Source organism: Athene cunicularia, assembly GCF_003259725.1.
Source record: "Athene cunicularia isolate RWA chromosome 2 unlocalized genomic scaffold, athCun1 chr2_part2, whole genome shotgun sequence".
In the NCBI taxonomy this organism is placed as follows: Eukaryota; Metazoa; Chordata; class Aves; order Strigiformes; family Strigidae; genus Athene; species Athene cunicularia.
Genome location: NW_020799096.1, coordinates 872,515 through 895,417, shown reverse-complemented (window position 1 = coordinate 895,417; position 22,903 = coordinate 872,515).

Below are 22,903 nucleotides of genomic sequence, written 5' to 3'. Positions count from 1 at the left end.
GCATTGAAGCAAGACTGCATCACCTATGAACTGGCAGTGAGGGATGTATCCTGCATACACAATAGTATCTGCAGATTATCAGATTGACTGCCTCCATAGCAAGTGCTGTACAAACATGTTATAAAGGAAAACAGTCCCATCCCCATAGGAGATACAACTGAAAGTCTCTCCCATCTACCTTCTGCTCTTTTCTATGCCTACTCTACTTGGGATTCTCCTGTACCTATTCCCTGTTGTTTTTCTATTCTTCTTCTCAGGATCCTTACAACGAAAAGGGGAAAGATCCCTTCAGACAGCTTTGTATTGTTTCTTGCCCCATTTGAAGTGCCTCAGTATGGAGCTAGCATGTTTTGTTCAGGCTTCACCATGGCAGACCTCAAGTGGGGTGAGGGAAGTGGGTTTGTGGGATCTGGCGTGGTTTGAGCAGGCAGGGCTGAGCTGCAGGATCTTCGTGTCATCCTCTGAAAGTGAAATACAAGTAAATGAGGAATAAAGAATGAGTGTGTAAAACTGTAATGCACTAAGAGGTCAAGTGAACCAAGAAACAGGATACAGGCAAGACAAAGAGGGAAGGGGCTGCATGTAGCTTACATCTAGGGTGAAATTTTAATCATATTGTGGTTGCTGTAAGTAAAAAACTACAGAGACTGTCCATAGCTAACGCAGGATGCAATTGCCACAACAGTAAAAGCTATCAATTTTTTTTTTTTTTTTCTTAGAAAGGACATAATTGTTAATAAGTCTAGATAAAGTGCTTTTAGAAATGAAGCCACTTTTGGCCTGCCTGAGTAGAATTGCACCAGAACATCTTCATTTGTACAAAAAAAAAAAAAAAAAAAAAAAAAAAAAAGCTAATTTGCAACTACCTTTGCAATTTAAGAAGAACAATGAAGGAACAAAATTTGGCAAACATACTCAGTACCTCAGCAGGGATATTTCAGAGGATAAGAGGCTACACATGAATATTTTTTCAGTGCTAAAAAGTTCTAATCAGTTCTTTAATCCTACAGCTAGCAGCCAAACCCTCTAGATTTTGGGAAGTGAAGGAAAGAGCTGGAAGCTCAACTTTTGGCTTACAAATGCTTTTCCATTGACTTTATTGGGGAAAAAACAGAAGACTATTTTAAAGGTTTGAGCCTGTATTGGTTTGCAGTCTTTATGCTAAATGCTGGAAACTACATTAAAAACATGAGTGTACTGACTGCCAAAAACATTGCACAGTAACATGAGTGAATAAATGCAATATACAGCCCCACATGATCAATTTATGTTGTCAAGAACAGTAGAGCTTTAATTTGCCTTGATCCCTGAGATGTGCCATTGACAATAGTTTACATGTCAGAAAAATATCTCAGCTGAGAACAGACTTGGGAGTAAAAGGTAGCGTGATTTAGGATGCAGAATGATCCAGGTAATGGATACAGCAGGAGCACGTTGTAGGAAGCAATGAGAAAGCACTAAAGAGCTCGTTTCCTGGTACTGTGGTAATACAGCAAAAACCAAACAGGTAGTAGGGCAAGAGGAGATTAAAGAGATGTTTCTTTTCTCTCCTTACATTAACCAACTTTGGGATTCTTTAGGCAGAAGGTTTGTATGGCAATGTAGCTGTATGTATACTCTGACTTTGGAAAAAGGGCTGCTTGGGGATTTTTTTGTTTTCCTACATCAGACAAAGCTGATATGGAACATTTTTTTTGAGGAATAAATGACACTTGCAGGCTTAAGAAAAAGATATGGATTAAAATATAATGATTTAGCATAATTTTTTTTTCTACAGAAATCATGTCTTCTGGTTAATTTTTCCATTTCATTGTTCACAGTTCATTTTTCCAGAACTGGGAACAAATACGTTTATGGGTAAACTTTTTGTTTCCTTAAAGCTCATAAATATTCTTTAAAAAAAGTTGAGTTCCTGCTGCCAGACCGAGACATCCACTGAGTCATATTCATGTTGTTCAGGTACCTGTAAACATGGTGGTCTAAGCATGTTTGTTGTCTAGGGCTGAATGTGTCATCAAGTGTCTCAGTAAAATAACAATTTTGACTGTGCCTGCATTTCATTGTTCTTCCCTCCATTTATCACTGGTCAATCTACTGTGCTATGGTGGCTGTTCTGGTTAAGCACAGCACGTGCCACTATGGCAGCATCCTTTGAACCAAAAAGGAATAAATTATAATTTCAGTCAAGGGATTTGACTGGATGAAATAAACTGGGAACCTTTGACATCTTGGAAAGAAGTTCTTGGGATACCAGTGCATCTATATAGAAAAACAACCTGGCTCACATAACAAGGATGTTGTAGGTTACCTATTGGTCTAGGTAAAATAAAATTATCTTGAAATACCATTCTGAATATCAAATTTTTAAGAGCTGTCAAAAGAAAAATACTTCAGTTCTAATTCTTCCACATGCAACTAGAAATTGGATGAAAGGACTTTTAAAAATTATTTCCATCCTGTGTTGCCATGCTAGAACTGAAAGTAAGTTTTGGAAGTGATTTTTACCTGCCCTTACATAAAAGCAGGTTGATTGTGGCTCTAGTGCCCCAAACTGGGTATTGTGACTTGTGTGCTAAAAAAATCAGCATCCTGAAGGCAGCATCTTTCACCTATCAAGAAAAAGATTCCTTTCCTGACTGTATAGAAATCAAACCTTGAGGAAAAGTTACAGTTAAAAGCCTTACTGACTTTTGGAACAACTCCCAAGTAAAGTTTATAGCACTTTTTTAAACCTTTTAAAATCCGATTGAGTCAAGTACCTTAGATTGTATTTTGGAGAACAATGTTACTTTGGCAAAGGACTGAACAAGATACAATTAGGTTAACAGTAAGTCTTCCCTATCTGTAATATCTTTTTTTTTTTTTTTTAGAAACTGTAGAGAAGTTGACTTGATCAAGTCTTATTCCTTCCAGCTCTCATCTAAAATTAGACATAAAAAGTATAATATTCCAGTTGATGCTTCTGAGGATAGAAAAAATGTAATTTTTTTGTAAAGACGAGACAGTTAGACTTTGAAGGTAACAGCGATCCTTCCACTGTTAGGGGAGCAACTTGTTTCAGGGCCTTAATTCTGCAGTATTTCTTGCTCTGTACTATCAGTGGGGGAATAGCAGATTCCTTTATAGCTAACTGAGTTCTAACTGTAACTGTTTCTCTGGGGGAAACCATACTCTGACTTTTCTGACCATTCAGAGGGCAAGCTTCACGAATACTGCTGCACTCAGACAACGGGATACTTTTCCAGTGTGTAGAATGTCCAAATACCACTGTCACCTAAGGATGATAAAATACACAGGCTGGATAATGGACATAGCTTAGAACCTAATAGAATAATATGTACAAACAACAGGTAATTACTTTTTTTGTGTGTATGGAAGATGATGTTTTCTTAATTGTATTGAAAATTACAATTTTTACAGTCTCTGAAGTAAGAAACCTTAAGCTAAATCAAGGATATTCTGAGTATTTTGGCAGTTAATTTCTTCTGGAACAGCGAGATGCAGTTAATTGGCAAACACGTGCTGCCATAGGAAGTGAATTTGTAATCCCTCTCATGCTTACAGGAAGAGCTACTGCTGTAATGCAGGCCCCAAAACACATAATCAGAGTACACCCTCACTGACTTGAAAGTATCCTTTTTTTTCATTTTCACCTTCACACAGTTGTGCTTTTGGGGAGTAGGTGAACCGGCTTTGTACGTGTAGACTGCTTTGTCTCAATTATAATTTTGTATTCCTATCGTGGGAGAGAATATGGGGTAAAGCTGAGGAATCTGTGCAGTAGGTTTCTTGAAAAATAGCAGTGATGAAAGGATCTACTGTCTCCAACTGGTTTTCAGGGCATCACTTGAAATGCTGAATCATCACCCACACAACAGTTAAGTAGCTATTTTGTAAAGCGGATTACGTGTTAAGTACCTGATACTCCTCAGCAGCAGACTAACAGAGAAATTTATTTCTCCATGTCAACTGAAACTTTTATTACCAATGTGTACATGCTAATGATCTATTGACTGATCTTTGCAATAAAGTGATCCGTGAATAATACTTGATTTTCACTGATTGCAAGAAAGATAGCATGACTTTGGAAGTGTTTAGCTGTTTTTAGTGTCAAGCCTTATGAATAGAGAGGAAGATTTTAAAAAAGCCAGAGAATGGCTTTTTTCTCAAAGAAAGTGTTAGAGTGGGAAATCATGTACAGGTGTTCTCATAGAAAACACCAACTTCAGCAAAGAAAGTAAACACTGATGGTCTTGTAATATTGCAAGGGTGTTCTGCGGAAGCCGCACCTTGGAATCTGTATCCTCTTCCATTGGGAGCCAGCTTCCCCAGGTATTTCCCATGATGTATCGTCTTCCTTCGTCTTTCCAGTGTCTCAGGGCCAGAGACTCTGCTCTGCAGAAGAGATTGGGTGCTGAAGCAGTTGTCCTAAAACAACTCTGTAGCACAATGGCAAATTATTCAAATCAAACCACTATCAGTTTGGATGCTCTGTTTCTTGGCAGACTCCTTTGGAAAGAAACTGCTTTCAATTTTGATTCAAAGCAATTTCCGCAGAACACTTTCCGTGTCTTTATTAGAAAGTGAGAAGTATGTTAAATTTGTTATCAGAATTGACTTTATTCAGAAAGTAATTTACTGTTTCCTTAAACTTCACTTAAAAATGTTATATTTTCTGACTTAAATTTCTCCTTATCTTGATTCTCTGGCTTACATTTTCAAATGGATATATTTTTATAGATAAAATGTGCATCTACTTAAATATTATTATTTGTATAATTTTAAAAAATATTGGCAGATGGATCCCTCTCAGTGTTTGCAAACAATAATGTTTGATGACGAATACACAACATTGTCATCCAAAATTGTTGTTTATGGTGAAATGTGGCCTTTAATAAGAACTTAGTGTGTATGTTGAACAGTATCCTGAATTTCTGCAAAATGCTTCAGTAAACTTGTCACACAGATTTCTCTCCCTCCTGGAAAAGACAGCTTAATGCCTCATCTATGTTTACCTCCCGTTTGGATTTATCAGTGAAGGCATGCATGTGTATATACATGCTAGAAGGTTTATATGAATTGCACAGTTATTGTTATTTCCCCTCATACACAAAGTGAAAGGCTCCTTTCAGCCTGACTGAATTTTAATTCTGTTTCAGAGAATAACAGAACGGGAAAGCATCAGTCAGACTCTGAGAGAGAACATGTTGTGGGTGTCCTCTGCATAATCTGTGTGGCTGTGGGTGGCACAGCCTAGCCTTAGCTAACAGTTAGAACAGCCTGGTTTGTTTCCCATAACCTTGCTTTTAGCGTGGAAGGATTTTATCAACTGTAAACTCCTCAGGTTAGAGCTTTCCACGTTGTGTGTGTTCCTCCAGCTCCTTGTATCCAGAAGTTCTTTGTGAAAGCTTCAGATCAACAGAGCATAAAATGATGATTAGGGGGAAATACCATGTTTAACTCACTTGAAAGACCACCAGCAGTGTTTTCTCCTTCTCAAAACCCACCAAACCCCATGTTTTAGTGCCAACACCTGAGGTGGTGTATAGTTACCTGCAAATGTTGTCTTTGTTTCCATGGAAAAGCGACCCACTTTTAGCTATGTCAAAAACCTTTGAAAAAGACTCTCAGAGTATGATCAACCACCTTTTCCAACACGGTATCAGATTTCTCCAGAGATGATCTGCCCTCATTACACCTTGGCCCACCTGACAGTGTTTGCCCTTATGATCATACTGCCCTAAACTATCTGCTCTTGCCTGACTAAGCATAGTCCACGTTTGAGCCTTGGTGACTGAACCAGATTTTACCCCAAAATTCTGCCCGAAGTGAGGTGGAAGAAGCTTTGGGAATTGTGGGCTAAGATTTCACCTCTCCCATGTTTTCCACCCATTAGCCCTAAGGAGGAAGCGATTCAACTGAGATGCAGAGGAGGTATGAGCTCAGTTTACAGGAAAGTTGTGGAGGCAGGTGTAATTAAGAACAGACGAGGGAACTAGGGCAGAGAGCTGTCTAGGGTGAAGATACTGGGAACTGGAGATAAAAAGAGAAGAGTGGGGTGATTACAGAGACAAGATGGCATGAATTAGATGCCCACTGCATAGGGAAGGGAAGATCAAGCTGAGATTTTCTGAGTAATTTCAACTGTATGTTTCTACGTTTTCTTCTCACTTTAATGATCATTGAAACATGGTATCCTGAGCACTTGTTTTACACATTATCAGCCTCTTATACATCTCCCACCCCAATAAATATAGGAGGTAGTTTCAGCCTGTTGAGAACTTCTCCAGTTTCCTTTTTGCAGCAACAGAGCAACACTTCTCTCAGTCACCTAACACTCCCGTTCCTTGGAGGATAAGCTCAGCCAGAATCAAGTCACTGGTAGAATATTTTGAAATCTGCTGCTCTATCCGAGACAGTAGAAAGAAAGTATTCTGAACATAACCGCCGACGTGCTGGGGATAGTTCAGCTTCCTTCATACTGTGGCATCAGCTAGGAATTTTTCATTGAATCAACTGCAAGTAAATTTCTAATTTCATGCCAAAAGTTCTGTTTCCTTCTTGGCTTTAAATGGATGTTCATTTATTTTTTTTATTAGACTGCAAAAGACCCCCATGTCTTTTCTTGCTGTACAGACTACTTCCCTACTATATTATCTTTCCCATGCCTTTCTGCTACTTTTGTAAGGTTGTTCTTCCCGTTGAATCCAAGTTTGTGTATGCATTCCTGCCATATTAGGGACTGTCAGCATTATTTATTTGCATATATTATTCTTCTGTCAACTTCTTTAATTGCTCATTAGGGCCACTCTAAGCATTCCTTAGTTGGGGTTTATTTTTCACTTGGCATATGCTTGTTCCTTGGCTCTTTTACAAAGAAAAGAATAATTCTATCTGTGTTGTCTCCTAGGGCCTTTAGCCAAGCAAAATCTGCTGTCTTGGTTCTTCTATACAGCATTTTTGAGTCTGTAGTCAGCTACAGTCTGAGCTTGCTTATGCACCTTTCCATTCAACTCAAGCATTTTAACCTTATTTTTATACCTCTTTGTCACCTAGGATTCCCAGTGAAAGTACAATGGCTAATGCAAACTAATTTTTTCTCAGTTTGATGGCTGCTTTGGGCTAGTTTTGTGCAATGTGTGTCCCATTTTCAAGTGGGCATTATTAAGGAAACAGACTTGCTATAATCTCTAATGTCAACACTCAATATCATATTTAGTCTTTGTTGCATTTAAGGTAACAAATTAGTTTGGTAAGAGATGAATCCCCTTGCATTCTAGCTGGTCCTCAGAGATTAGAGGGGCTAGGGGTGGCTGGATTTACCTCTTAGTAGGTATGCTAATTATGGCCATGACTATAGGCCTGACACCAGAGGCATGAACATACCATACCATACACTGTAGGTCCGGTTGCATTCAAGAGAAGCAGTCAGGTTCACGAATAGTATGGTTTATTCCTATGCAACATCTACAGATTCTTTGAGATTGCCTACGATAAATGCACAAACTACAGGTTGGCTATATAGCACTACACAAAAGAAAAACAATCACACACACTTAATTCCCGGATAATCACTTCTTGTAGCTGAGGGCCCAAATCTTACTTAGGGCCCTTGCATCCCTTCTGCAGGGAGTGAGGAGCACAAACCTGTCAATCTGTTCCTCTGATTTGGTATTGTTCATATATTGAAGTTAGATACAAACTCGGGGTAGTCTTTATCTAAGTATATATGTGTGAATGGGTGGGACTGTGTCAAACCATTGTTTCTTGAGTAACAACACAGAACATTCCTGGTGGAAGGTGTCCACCGTTTTTGTGGGAAACAAGGAAAAATGAGAGATAAGGTCTGCAGAGTTGTGCAAAACAGTCCCTGAGAGAAGAGGAAGAGCAGGAGATAAATCTGTATAGTCACGTCAAATATTCCTTGAGAAAAGTAGAAGAACCGGACTGTGAGGCCTTCACCTTGCTTCACATTCCTCCTTGGTGCCATGGCAACACAAGTCACTGGATCTCCATCCCATCCTGTGTTTGTTCTGGGCACAATGTGTTAGGGAAAAGTGTGTTTTTCAGGGATTTTTTTGCTTATTTGCTTTTCCCACACTTCCAAAAGTCTTAAACACTGACCTTAAATAACCAACAAGGTTTCAGAGAAATGTCTTTGCTAACAAGCTTCACATGATGAGGAGGCATGTGGATCTGTAAAATGTGTGTGATATTCCTGAAACAGGTGGAGCAGCCTGAAATATCTGGGGCTAGAAACCCAGGAAGGTCTCTTCTCAGTCAATTGATGTTGTGAAGTAAACAGAACAAAGCACACTTATAAATTCAAGCTACTGCTATTTGATAGTCAGGTTTATTTCAGGAGGCGATCATAAAATTTTAGCTTAGCTAATCTAGATCATTATTTGGAGTTGTCCTGGGTAAAATTATCACCACTATAAAGTTTACAGCTTTATAAAATAAGGCTGCATTGTGTTTTGCCTCCAGATGAAATTGGGGAACAGTTCTGGAAACAGTAAACCAAACTATTTTGATGTTTACATATTGAACTAAAAATTTGATATCCTAAATTTGTCCCTTCCCATGCAATTTGTCTTCAAATAAGTCTTATGTACAGATGTTTGTGCACAAGTGGCTGAAGTGGAAAGGCCCATTTTTCAGGAAGATTCTACTAGAAAAAAAAATATTTTTAATTTCTTTTTTAAGATTCACACTTATTTTTTACGTGAAAAGTGTTTTCCTCTGCGTTATCTTTTCCTTGGAAATCCTTACAAATCTAGTCAGGGGAACCACGAGAAGCTTTAAGCAGGTCTAGCATATACTTTGATAAAATTCTAAGTCTGTCACTAGAGGTTTTGTTTGACAAACATACCTATATAATTGTTAGCAATGCTACAGCACTCTTGTGAAAAGCCTTTCTTTTCTTCCACTTAAGATTACATCCTTAATATTGTGATTGTTGCTGTCTGGCCTTGATGTAATCTAAATATTGATAAATTGTTTTCTTCTGTGTTTGTGAAAAATGCTCAAGTTCTTTAAATCAGAAAATATATTCAGTTGCCTTCTTTTTATAGAATCATAGAATGGTTTGGCTTGGAAGGGACCTGTAAAGTTCAACTCTCCAACTCCAACCCTCCTGCAATGAGTGGGGACATCTTCAACTAGATCAGGTTGCTCAGAGGCCCCCCTCCCAACCTGACCTTGAATGTTTCCAGGGATGGGGCATCCACAGCCTCTTTGAGAAACCTGTTTTGCCTTAGTTAAATTACAAATGTATGTTCCTAGTTCACTGAGCAACCATCAGAAAAAAAATGAAACGTGCAGGTCTTCTGCAGTAGTAGGTAGTTCAGGAGGACGGCATGTGACTGCTGTATCATTCTCCTCTTCTACTTCTGTCCTTCACAAAAATATAGCCTGCCATGTGTCAGCCAGATTCCTCTAGCCACATAATGTTTTCATTGCCATATCCTGTTATGTTTTCCTTGGTTTCTTCTCAAAAAGTAGGAGCAGAGAATAAGAAAGAAATATAATCACCTATTTGATAACATATTGAAGGGGATTAAATTATATCGTCCCCACATTAATTCAGTAGAGTTGGATTCTAGGACTGAGATGGCACCTTTTCATCTGGTGTCTAGCTCATCTAGCTCAGATGAGAAATCCTGAAATTATAAACAGCACTGGATCCAGAAGTGGAAATACTTTGCCAGACTTAATTCTTGCTTCCCAAAAGTTCAGGATGTTGAATCCAGTCAATGGAGGTTCATGGCTAGGGGATGGAAAATCAAACTAGGTCTCCCTTGCAGGCACCTTCCTGCCCCTGTGAGGGATAGGACAGTGCCCCGAGAGTCAAAGGATGGAAACACAAATGGTTATCGAACCCATTTTTGGCACAAGTGTTCAGTACATGTTTGCTCAATGGCTATTGAAATGGAGAGTGCTGAGGCTTTGAGGAGCTTATAGGTGCGAAAGTATTGGCCTGACTTTCAGTCTGGCAACCTCTAATGCTGCAACCAGCTGCGCTATGGATGAAATGCACCCACGAAGATTACAAACAAAACAAATGTAGGCATGTAATGCCCCCCCAGGAATTCTGTGGGCAACACCACTATTCGCAGCAGAGTCCTGTTTTGCTCATCATTTGCAGTACCCATCCTCTAAGCTTCCAGTTAAAGGCTGGTGGGAGCATGGGTACGAATCTCAGTGGTTGCATTAGGATTGGAGAGGCAGTGTGCACATTTGTGCGCATTTCCTGATTTTAGTTGCTTACATTTACAACCTAGCTCTTAAATTTGATTGTTTTTTATGGGGAAATATTCTTCTGCCTACCTTCTTTCAGCACTAGTACAATAAGCAAAAACCAAAAGCCTACTGACTAAATTTTATTTTAAAAGAAACAAAAAAAAAGCCAAAATAAAAAAACTGAGTGTAAACTTTAGTGCTGAGGCATTGTCTTTATAGTTAATAAAAAGTTTCTGTACCAAGTGCCTAGGTTTCATGTACTTAAATACTCTATAACTTTATATGTTTATAAAAAGGAGTGCAGCAGCAAAATAATTTAACCTTTAGTTTAGTTTTACTTTTAAAATGTCTTGATTTAAAAAAAAAAAAAAAAAGTTAGTATCTTAGTACTGAGGTTACTTTTCTTGTTGTTTTTTTTTTTCTTTTACTAGCTGCTGACAAATACTAATGTCATTGCCTGCGTGTCATAAAAAGAACAAATTTGTGGCTAATTTCAACTTCGTATAGTGGGAATAATTTCACTTGGTGGGCATAACTCTACGATTTGGCTCAATTAGACTCAAACAGACAAAGCAATTCATAATTCCTGGAGGGAAAACAAGTTCCTGTTTCAACAACACAGATTCAGAGGGCTTCATCTCCAGAATGATCTCCCAAGGTATGAATTATGTTTCATTTAAATCTTAAACCTTGCTCACAACCAAGTAAAATCTGTAACAAGACTTTTTCATTCTGGTTTCTTAGGGTTTTTTTTCCTTTTCTGTGGGTTTTAAATATCTGCTAGGAAACAACAAGTTATATCTTGTGACCCATCAAGAGCGGAGATCTTGGAAAATACAGTGAATGCATGGGCACCCACATGTGCTTTTGTGCATGTAATGTGGATACATGTGGTTGTAATGATTGAACTTGAGGCTGCAGGAACATGTAAACCCCATTTGTTAGATCTTTTCCAAACTCTGTCAAGGCCACCTTTATCTTGTATGTGGGAATATCTTAGCTAAGGTGATTTCCTTATTCTTAACGAGAATGCCTCTGTTGCTCTGTCCACCAGAAAACATTCCAACAGCCTTCTCAGTGAGAAGTGCCAGACTCGATGCTGATGTGCAAAGCGATCAGTACTGACTATTTTCCTGCAGCCTCTGAACACCTGGCAGCCAGCAGCCTGCCTGCTGGAAATCCAGAGACCCGAACAATTTCAGCAGCAGCTCTAATCAGGGGAGAAATTAGGTTTAATCTCCTCAGATTTTATTCCTCATCCTTCTTGGCCATCACCAAGAGGTCCAGGTGGTTTAGATCTCCTGGCACTGGACATGCCACTCTTCTTTCTCCTCTCTACCTGCTGGTTCTCATGGATTTCCATTGAGCATCCCTGAACAAAAAGTCTATTGTTGGGGGTCAGAACTTCCTCACCCACTTCCCTGCCTGTTGATTTGTTTCAAGATCTAGTCCTTTAAAAATTTACTCCTCGATATCCTTGTGCCATTCTTGTCTCAAACAGTAGCACTGGAAGACTGGAGCCTGCTTTTTCTCTTGGCCTCATTTTTCATTTTAAATGACACAGTCATTCGAAGCCCAGGAGAAGCATAAACTCCTTGAGGAGATGTGTAAGAAATAATTTATTTTTTTAAGTTAAACTTGGCAGTGAAGGTTCAGAAAGGCCTTAAGCTGCCTTATAAAAACCCATCTCTTCTACAGAAAATGATGACAAGGGACTTGCTTTTTAAAAGGTCAGATCTTTGGGAAGAGAGATGCAGTATTGTGTGGGATAGAGCGCCATGCCATCCGGGAGGCGCTAGGATTAATGTGTTCTACACTGTGACTCATAATAATCATATTGAGTGTAAATGGTAAATATTTTTTTCTCCTCAGAGTTTGTGCCACAGTAGGATATAAGCTTTTCACTTGGGGAATACAGTGTCAGTGTAGGAATTTGGAGAGTTTAAACATTTCTGACAACTATCAGTTCAGAAATCTGTGACAAGAGACATAAAAACAGTGATGATAAATCCACAGTAAGGGATAGCTTAACCTTTTGATCTTGAAATGTTCATATGTATTTTATTGTTTGATATAAACTTACACAATTTTACACAGAGGCAGCAATAAACTATTGTGAAATAAAATTATTATGCTGAGAAGTAAGTCAGAATTCATTTTTTTTCCCTTAGGAAAAAATGAAGAATGTAAGGATAATTGAACATTCCTCTGACTTCCATTGATGTTACTCCTCTAAACAATAACCTTAAAAAGATCTGGTTTTGACATGAGCACAGAATTCTTGACAAGAAGACTAAAAATGTGGTATTTCTGGTGTTTTTCAAAGAAATCAAGTGCAACCTACAGCCTATCTGAATTCTAATGAAAGCTGAATGCATGGAACTATAACCTTTCCTCTACAGCACGATGCTTGAAAACTGTGGTACTAGGGGAAACCTACAGCCCAAATGTTCAATTAATATGTACATGCTTATGTGCAGCTTCATGCAGTTCCACAGTTTGAAGAGTTGCCAACTCTCATATATAATCTGTGAGGGTCATGACATGTAATATTATTATTAAAATACCAGCTTGCTGAGAACCTGGGTTTTCTTAGAAATAAATAAATGAGCTTTCTGTTGTGGAGAAGAATTGGGAGGTGAGAATCTAAAAGTCTCAGCATTCAGGGCACAGGCTGAACATATTTCTGCAGCCACATCAGCTATCTATTTCGCCCTCTCTTAACACCAACATTTTAATGATGCTAAATAAAAATCCAGGACTGCTTTTTGAGGATCCAGCAATTAACTTCTTTGTCCAAAATAAAGGAGTCTTGAATTGGCATTGGTGTTTACCTACTTAATTTCATATCCATAAAACTTCTCAAGCAGTTTCTTTAGCAAATGTTACATTTTTTGTGCAGCTGATGTCACATAACCCAGCCCCTGAGTTCTGCGTTGCAGGGATAACATATGTACATGTCGTATTCCACTGAAATCTGCCCTAAGCCAGAAGTGAGTCCTGATGAAGTCCTAATGAATCCAGATGTCAGAGTAGGTGTTACTGTAGGCTAATTACAGTTGCTGTTTGGATATATGGTGAAAGCTCTCAGTATGACTGGCTTTGTTGTGTTTATAAAATTGTGCTCAGCAAGCTCTTCTGCACATGCTCCCCACTGACATGGGCTTTCTGTTCAGTCTCTTTTGCATTCTGTTGTCTAGAGGAGTCTTTCACTTGTGCATCACGTTCTTGTAGGTTATTTAAATTTTTAAAATTCAGTTATAGTTTTGGGTTTTGTGCCTCTGTGAAATTCTTGATGTGATGGGTCCTGTAAGTAAAGCTCTCCTCTGTCATGCAAAGATGCTTTCCTAGGGCCAGATTAGCTGCTGGCATTTATTGCTAACCCACGGGCTTCTATATGGTGTGAGTGGCCTTATGAGATCATTTGCTAACTACAAACTACTTGACAGAAAGCAAGCTAGTGATCAAGAACTGCTTACTGTAAGATGTCTTTTCACTGCTGGAATAGAAGGAGATTAATGTAAATGAGAACTCTGACAGGAATATTTAAGAGTAGATTCAATGATTGTTCTTTATTTCATACAGGATTAATTGCCTTCTACCATTAATGTAACCTACTGGTAAGAAAGTGTAGGCATGAAGTTTACTTGCTTCATATCTCATGTTTAGTTTTACTGAAAGGAGTGCTAGCTTGAGGCCCTTCTGAAATAAGTGACTTGCACTAAATAAGTTCTCTCTGTGCATTATTATTGAGGAAAGTAATACTTTTAATAATTAAAAAAAAAAATAATAGAGGGATGTAGTACCTGGGTAAGTACCTGATTAACTAACTACCTGTGAGGCTAAAGCTATGTGCAAAACAAGGCTAGCTCTTCCCTTAGCCCCAGCACATTACCTTGCACAGCCCACTGCTAGGAATGATAATGTAATTGTCTCCCAGTGTAGTTGGCATTTCCGATACGTCTTTAGGAATGCCTAATATTTAATGATCAGAACCTGCAAAATGATATTTAGTGCTCTTCAAGACCAGAAGGTATGACCCTGATTTGGCAAAGAAAACGCAGCTGAACAGAGCACTCATGCACCTGAATGCTTTTCCTGGATTAGGTTTTAACTCCTTACATGTACTTGAAATTCTTAATCCAAGGGTGCTCACAACTATGAAGTCAGATTTTGACACAAAACCAACTCACTGGTGCAAGGCTGCTCACGTGGCTACCTGGCCTCAAGTTGAGATCATTGCCTGTAAGCCTGATATGAAACAGCATTTATTCATAAAAAGTGCAGTTTAATCTCAGTGGAAGTAGTAGTTTAAGTGCCTCTCTTGAAAAGAGCAGCTGTCTTTGCTGAAATACATTTTTAAATTACAATTATTTTATAGGATACAAATAGCCCTGAGAATACTGTTTTGGTCATAAAGGCCCTTGGTATATTTTATTTAAATTCTTGATCCAAGATACCAAAACTAGTAAAGAAACTGCTCAGGAGCTCCTTCAGATTAATAATGAATCTACTTTATTCTGGGGAGAAAAACTGCAAGGAGTGTAGAAGTTGAATTTCCATACAGGGCAGATGGGATCTGTAAAGTTCAGTCATTCACACTCCCCCATTACCTGGTCTCTAATCCATGATTTTTATTCTCTTGAATAAATCAGAAAAAAAAAAAAAAAAAAAAAAAAAAGAAAGAAAAAAGAAACTACAAATTAAAGTTCTTGTGAAGCAATGTAATTTCTGGGCTGCATGCATAATCTAAATGGTGCTTAAAAAATTAATATATGTCTAACAGATTGTTCTTATAAAGAGCAGCCTGAGTTGGAAAAAGAGCACTTTAAAAGCTCAGGCCTGTTGATAACATTTTGCTGCAGGTTTGTGGGGTTTTTTTCAAATTATAGATAGGCAGTGAATGATGAAGGAAGTTAGTCTAAAAAATTGTGTTTAAATGTAGAATTATGCAGTGTTGGGATAAGAGGGCAATGGGAACAGTTTCCCTACCTTAGTTAAAATCATCTAAGCTACATATTTTAATAAAGTAATATTAAAAGTCATTGCATATGTATTTACCAGGATATGGGAAAAAAGCAGGGATTCCTTGGATGTGGTAAGAAACATTTTTTTTTTCTCTTCCTGTTTGGTTGGGTTTTTTGGTTTGTTGTTTTTTTGGGTTTTTTTTTTAAATGACATATGGTAGATTGAAGAACCTGTCCAGACAGTTATATTATGAATAGTTCTTCTTTAATAGACAGTTCAGGTACCCCTTTGGGTGTTTGTTTCTTGGTTCTTACTCAGATAGTTCAATTTATTTTAATTAGTTCCTGTGTTTTTTTCCCGTGTGCTGTATATACAGTCAAAAGTCAAAATGGAATAAAATTCTGTAGATAGAGCAAGGAACTCAGTTTGGATGGAGGTATGAATTTTCTCTTTTTCCCTTCAGGGATAAACAGTGATGCTTCCAATTTTTTAATATTTATGTAAAGTTTTGAAAGGATGCCGTTCACGTTTTCTCAGACTATCTCAACCTACTTCCTTCAGCCACACCAACTCTGTTTAATTAATAAGCTTACAAAGTTGCTTCCAAACTTTACTGCTAAACACAATCAGATTTTTTTAAACTGAGCTAAAAACTGGAGGTAACTGCCTTTCTTAAGAAGAAACAGAAATGACCAGCCTTTTTGTATAGCTATCTCTCTACATACCAGTGAAAGGGGGTATGTGTGTATGTGTCTGTTTTTTTTCTCGGAGAGTGAGATATATATGTATCTGCAGGGTAAGAAATTGCTGTCTTCAAAGGTCAATGGTCAGTGTTTTATTAATGATCTTTTATTGCATATAGCAAGTATGTCTGTGATGGGGGTGGATGGGGTCTTAGCTGTCTCCCTAGAGCCAGATGCTAAATATAGAGCATAGGCTGCCAAGCCTGCGTCCTATGGAGGGCTGAGAAAGGGGAAGGTGAAGGGACTGTTTTGTGGTTGATAAAACCAGCCTTTCTAGAAAAACAGATATCCCATGGGGCTTCACCACAGCAGAACATGAGACTCATGGCCCAGGGGTACCATCAGTTTATGTGTTGGGAATAAACTTTGCACCACGTGGAAAGCAATTTCCCAAATGCATGCTGTGCATTAGAGCCACCTTTAACCAGCTCTCTCAGGTCTGCTGCTGCTGCCTCAGTCGCACCTGTGGGCAGAAATATTCAAGAGCATGTTGTGGTGGGGTCGCCACAGCTAAGGGCCAAACACCCACCCAGCCGCTCGCTCACTCACCCTCAGTTGGGTGGGGGAGAAAAAAGGTTTGTGCATTGAGGTAAGGTGAGGGAGCACACATACCGACTACACTGATGGGCAAAAGAGACTTGACTTGGGGAAACTGAATTCTATTGCAACTTAAAATAGATTTGGGTATTGAAAAATACGAAGACAGGCACTAAAACAGCAGCTTTCCTCTCCTATGCCCTCTTCCAGGCTCAGCTGTGGGGCTGCTGGAGCTGGCTGTGTCTGGCTTAGGGCAGCCCCAGCCTCCCCTCACAGGGACCCCTGCAGCCCCCCCACCAGCACCCAGCAAACATATATAGCAGGAGAAAAAGCATTAGTAGGGATTCCCAAACCAAATGTGATAAACAGATATGTGAGAAACAGTGCATGACATAGAAGCAGAAACTGTGTTAAAATAAATCCCTGAAAGGTGCATGAAGTTAATGTTAACAGTAACACTTCCTGTTCTTCCTTGAGATGTCCTGGAAACTGTGTAAGAAAGCATGTGATGTGTTTCCCTCATTAAAAAGATTAAAATAGTCACTAAAAATATATTGATGATGTAGAATGTGGTGTAGTGGATGTCAATAATTGTGCCTCATGTAATATAGCCAGTGAGATAATTTGAAAAAAGTTGCTTAATATACCTAATAAATTAAATGAAAAATATTCGGCAATAATTACTTCTCTTAAAAAAAAGAAAAAATAAATAAAATTGAGGCTTTTCAGACTACCTGAAATCTGAAGTGATACAGAATGCTTATTAATGTAAAGCTAAGGCTTAATAAACTGTTGAGCAGGAAAAAGGCACATAGCAAAGAAAATTAGCTAAAAGAACCTTTATGAAAAGGGCAATGGAACTGATAAAAAGATTCTGGCTTATCTCCTCAGGAGAGCTCATCTGAAAGCCATTTGTCAAATAAGAACTGAAAAGGGATGTGATAAGAGATCCTAGATCTATTAAATCTGTCTTTTAGGATTTCCATACCTATTGTGTCATATCATCTCACAATACAGAGTGAATAAAATCATACTTTAAAATGTGAAACTGCCATTTATATCAAAAGATGCAATTACATTAGAGGAAGCAGTCTCAAATGGGGACTGAAAATATTTAAGGTTTAATAAAACTTTTAGGAAGTTTGCTAACATTTTAGAAACAGGAAGGACTTTGTAAAGCCTGTGGAAGTGCCAGTGCCTGAGCAGTTGGTTTGTTTTCAGACCTACAGCTACTGCTTTCAAGTTGGATAAAAAAAACGTCACTGGTACTGTTTGCCATCAGAACACATCATTTTGTTGAAAGAAAAATGCATGTTTGCAATGGGTGAATTTTGGAAGACCTGACCCCAAATTAAATCATATTTACTTGCTTGCATAATTCTAATTTTTATGACAATATTATTTTGTCACTGCAATTATGTTATGCAGTGTTTCACCACTGTAAAAAGGAAATGTTTTTTTAGCTATCGTGTATAGATAGATAGATAGATAGATAGATAGATAGATAGATAGATAGATAGATATTATTTACAATGCCTATCTCACAACAAAGTTTTCAATTCATGAAAGGATAGTCATCCAGAAATCATGCAAGAAGCCCCAACCGAAAACTGAAAATAATTGTTCAGTTGTCAGAATGAAGATTCTAATTTCTAATCAGTTGTTGTAGATGGATATAGATGTATGTATAGCTGGGACTTCTATTGTCAGATTTCCCTTTAAGAGTTATTAAAATATATGCTGCCTGAAGGAATGAAGATTAATGTGCGGTCTGCTACTAAAAATGAGCCAGCCTGTATCGTAAGGGTGGAAGATTCAGATAACCTGTTATCTATGATGAATGGAGTCTGCCCATGCTGCTCACAAAGGTACTTGTTTTGTCATCGTGACTCGTAAAAGGACTTTGACTATGTTGAGTGGCTATTGTTACTGGTTTGAGCTATTTTGAATGATATGAATTCTGCTTGATCTTAAAGCACAGACAAAAATCTGCCTTGTATTTATTCCAAGAAATAGCATTGTGTGTCAAGACAAATTGCGGAAAACATTGGCTCACTTTGTGGTTTATTCATAAATACTGTGACCTTCAGAAAAATCACTTAATCTACCCTCTAACTCTATTGTCCATTTTATAAATAGTAATTCTCAATTTTAAGTGCATTTTTGAGAACACAATCTATCAGTGGTTTCAAAAAAAGGTGAGATATGATGATGATAAGAGACAGAAAAATGGCAAAGTAAATGTTGTTTAGCTTCCTGTTCTTCTTGCTGGATCATTTTCTGTAGCTATACAGGCGCTACTTGGAATATTAAACAAGTATACCTTAGTACAAGGAAATGTGGGTTTGGCGTAGGAATTACCGGACCAGAATCTACAGTCTGTGACTCAACAGAATATCAGACTAGATTATCCTAAAAATGTCCTTCACTTTAAAATTTAGTTCATGTTAGCAGTCTCATCTGAAAACACTGAGCCAAAGACCTGTTAATAGGTGACATGATATTATATTCCATACAGCTCTTCTTACTTTGCATATTATCTCCAGTTCTCCTGACTACTGCCTGTATCAGCAGAGAACAAAGCACACAACCCCATGTCATTTTTCATACATCTCTACAAAACTATTTCCATCTGTGTATAAATGGCAGCATAAATATAAACCCTTATGCCAGTCCTGGGCAGAACTCACTGATGCAGCCCTTGCGAAGGAGCTTCTCCCCTGGAGCTTGCAGGAGCATCGCTGTGCAGCTCTGTGGGCTTGAGCGTACAGGGAGCACGGCCTGTAGTGCAGTGAAGGACTCATGGAAACTGTGACCAGTCAAGGAACCGCTTATTCAAGGCTCTGTGCTACTGTGGTCAGGAGAGTAGTATAAGATGTCCAGTTTAGTGTTGAGTTTAATTGCAGGGCCTGTGTATGAGAAGCAGGATGGAGGTCTGCCACAAGACACAGGAGGATTTTAAATCCAATCCATGATAGTTCTGGTTGCTTAAATAAATTGGTCACAGGATCTTTAACACCGTAAGTGTCCTGCCTTGCTGATGATTACTTTGCCTGAAGCTCTACTACTAAACTGAGACTATAGCCAGCCCTCGGGAGGTGTGATGCACACCGGCATCTGCTGGTAACTCAGGTTTTGGTGACAAGGAACAGTGTTGCAAAAACTCTTGCACAGTCTAACTTGTTCTTCCTCTTGTTAAAACAATGGGGAATGAAAGTCATAAGTAGGACACTTTTCCCCTTTAGTCTGCTATCTGCCCATGTATGAACTGCATCTTGCCTTTGACTATCTCAGAATCTTTTAAAGGGAAAGACAAATAAAGAGAAAGAAAGAGAAAGACAATACTTTCTCTTCTGGACTTCTTAAAGCCCTGGCTAAAAAAAAAAAAACAAAAAAAAACCCCACAAATTTTTCACTAATTACACCCAGCAAAGACTATAATTGGCCTCCTAGGCTTTAAACAATATTATTGGATAGCTGACTTCAACTACAACACGTCACCAAACATTCCTTGTGCTAAGACTGGTGGAATATTGAAGGCTTGGCCTTAATGTACTGTATTTGTTGTTAATGAGAAATTTACCCTTCCAACAGCTTTTCTTAATTAGGAAACCCTAAGGATTTGGAACTTCTTTTTTAGAAAGAAAATAAAACTACAGCAATTCCTGTCACTGCATTTAAAATTCTAGCTTCAAAACATTTTAAATAGTTGAGAAATTATTTCAGTATAAAAAGGCATAAAATATTAATAACCTACTTTAAAAATGACCATGTACAAACCAAGGCAGCAGGAAGGAGTTATGACACTCTCCTCTCAAATCTTCAAATTATATTGTTCTATAATTAAAAATATTTAAATTTCTACAAGTGGCTTAGAATCAGTCTTATTCCTGGATAGCCAGAGATAAGAGTGAGAACATATTAAAATATGTCAAACGTACAAAAATAGCAAACAAAATTACAAGAAAAACCGAAACTTTTTCACATTTCAAATTGAAAGAGGAAGTAGGCACAACAAAGGCTGAATCCACGTGCAAATCAGTGGAATTCCTCAAGTTTGATATCAACTGAGCAAACTTTCTGAAAATATTTCCAAATTTTGGTTAAGATTGACATTTTCATAACTAACACAGTTTTTCACATAATTTCTCCATCTACACAAAAATATTTATTTTGCTTTTATTGGAGGGAAAGGAGAAATAAACTCCAACAAAAGATTGTTTTTATAAAAAGACAAAAATGTAAATTCTTGCTTCTCTCCCATTTTCTTACAGTGGGAATAATAAGAGAAGGAAAAGTGAGAATCTTGTCTAGTTTAAAACAAAGTGTTCCCCTGAAAGTGTCAAGAAAAGCAATAAATATGTTATTTCATCTTATATTATTAATAGAAAACACACTCATTTTTTGGCAAGCTGTGACAGACACTATTCTATGCAGCCAAGACTGTGATTCACAAAACAGGAGCCAGAGGAGATGCAGTGATGGAGATGTCATGAAATGGGAAACTGGCTGGAGGCAGATCGTTACTGTTTCCTGAAAGCATAGAATTACTGGTAGTTCCAATTATGGGAACAACTATTCATATAAGAAATATTACGTTCTTTCCAGGAACCCATAGAGTAGAGAATACTGAAATGGCAAATGTAAAACCTGCTAAGAGCCAAACAACTTCTTAAAATATTCTAATGCAGACCTGCAGTATTTTAAGGAACAACTTTCCATTGTAAAAGGTCAGACTCCTGAGATGCAGCTTTTCAACTGATATAAACAGACACAATTCCACCAGCATCACTGACTGTAATCAACTGACATTTGGCTTTTTCTCAGCCCCATAAAGCAAGGTCTGCACAGGAGGGGATCAGCACAAGTGATCCTGTTTGAAGGAAGCAGAGCCCTCAAAACTGATGTTAAATAGGGCTTAGGATTTAGATCTCTTTCACGTGATTAAAGTTGATCAAGAAGAAGTGCTCACTTTGTAGTGCATGGCATGGGGCGAAAGCAGACTTGAGGATTTATCTTTTCCTAAAGGACATTAAAGAACTTTAAAAACGGAAAATGTCTTTCTTACATTGGACGGCAGATGATTCTGAAGACAGAGTTCAAATTATATTTCACATAAATACATACACACAAAATGCTTATTGCCTATTAAATAAAAATGTCATACTACTAAATTGTATCTAGCAAGGTTTCAGGTCTGGTTCACCACTGTCTGAAATAGTTTGTTTCAGGATTACTATACTGAAGTTAGGGTACTTCTTATCTTTGAAAGATACTGATCTATTTTACAACAATGTCTGAATGGTTGAAGTAATCTGCTGGCTATACCAATAGATATGATTATTAATAATATGTTATTACATATGTGAGGGTGAAATGTGAACAAAAAGTTTGCTTACATTTACAGATGTAAGAGAAGTTTTTCAGGTTTTTGTCCCAAATGCTATCTCTGCTGTTACAGAGAAAAATACCTTGAGCTACAATAGCCAGATTAAGTCCAGCAGTGTAGTGGTGGTATAGGGGAGCAGTGTATACTTTTTTGTAGACGGTAAAGTCTTACATCTTGGTACACAGCTTGAAAGAATTTTGCATTGCACAGATGCTTTTAATTTTTTACATATTTGAAATTCTGAAAGTTCTGTGCTCAAGCCCCAGAGTCTCCATGACCTTTCTAACTCCAGTTTATTGTGTATGCCAGATGGCTGGATGAGCATCAGGTTGTTTTTAAAATAATATATTAAGTTCAAGTCATAAGAACTTAATAACAGAAGGGAGGAACAGAGATTTGCTCATTTTTAATACAGGACTTCTGGTATTTCTTACAATTGTTTCTGCCGATATTTAATGGAAAAATTCAAGATGGGCTAATATTATATAGAAGGTAAACTCAGCACAAAATTTCTGTTGAGCGGAAAAGCTCAGAAGAAAAAAACATCCTTCTCAATTGGTCTGAGAGCATTTTGGTTTTCAGAATTGCACGCTTCTTGCTGAGGAGACCACGGCTGTACACTCAAAGTGTATAGAATGCCTTTGAATCTGCACAATAACTTAGTGACTCAGTAATTCTGTTTGCTTGTCTGCACCATCATGATCCTTCCGAAGTTTAGCCACTTGGGGCAATGACCTATTATTTTTATGGCACAGTTGATCCATTTTCAGTTCTGTGCACACTTCTAGAGCCTTGCTTATTATTAGGTTGTATACAAAGGCAATATACAAACAGTGTTTGCAAAGTGACAGCTGCTTCTGTAAATTATTTCTATTTATGCCAATTATGTCAATTATGCATATTTAAAATTGGAGAAACAATCAATATAAAAAGCACCAGCATTTTCCATTTTAGGTTAAAATTGAGAAGGTTTATTTAGATGCATATCTTTCTGATAAAGGTAGCACTAAGATAAAATATAAGC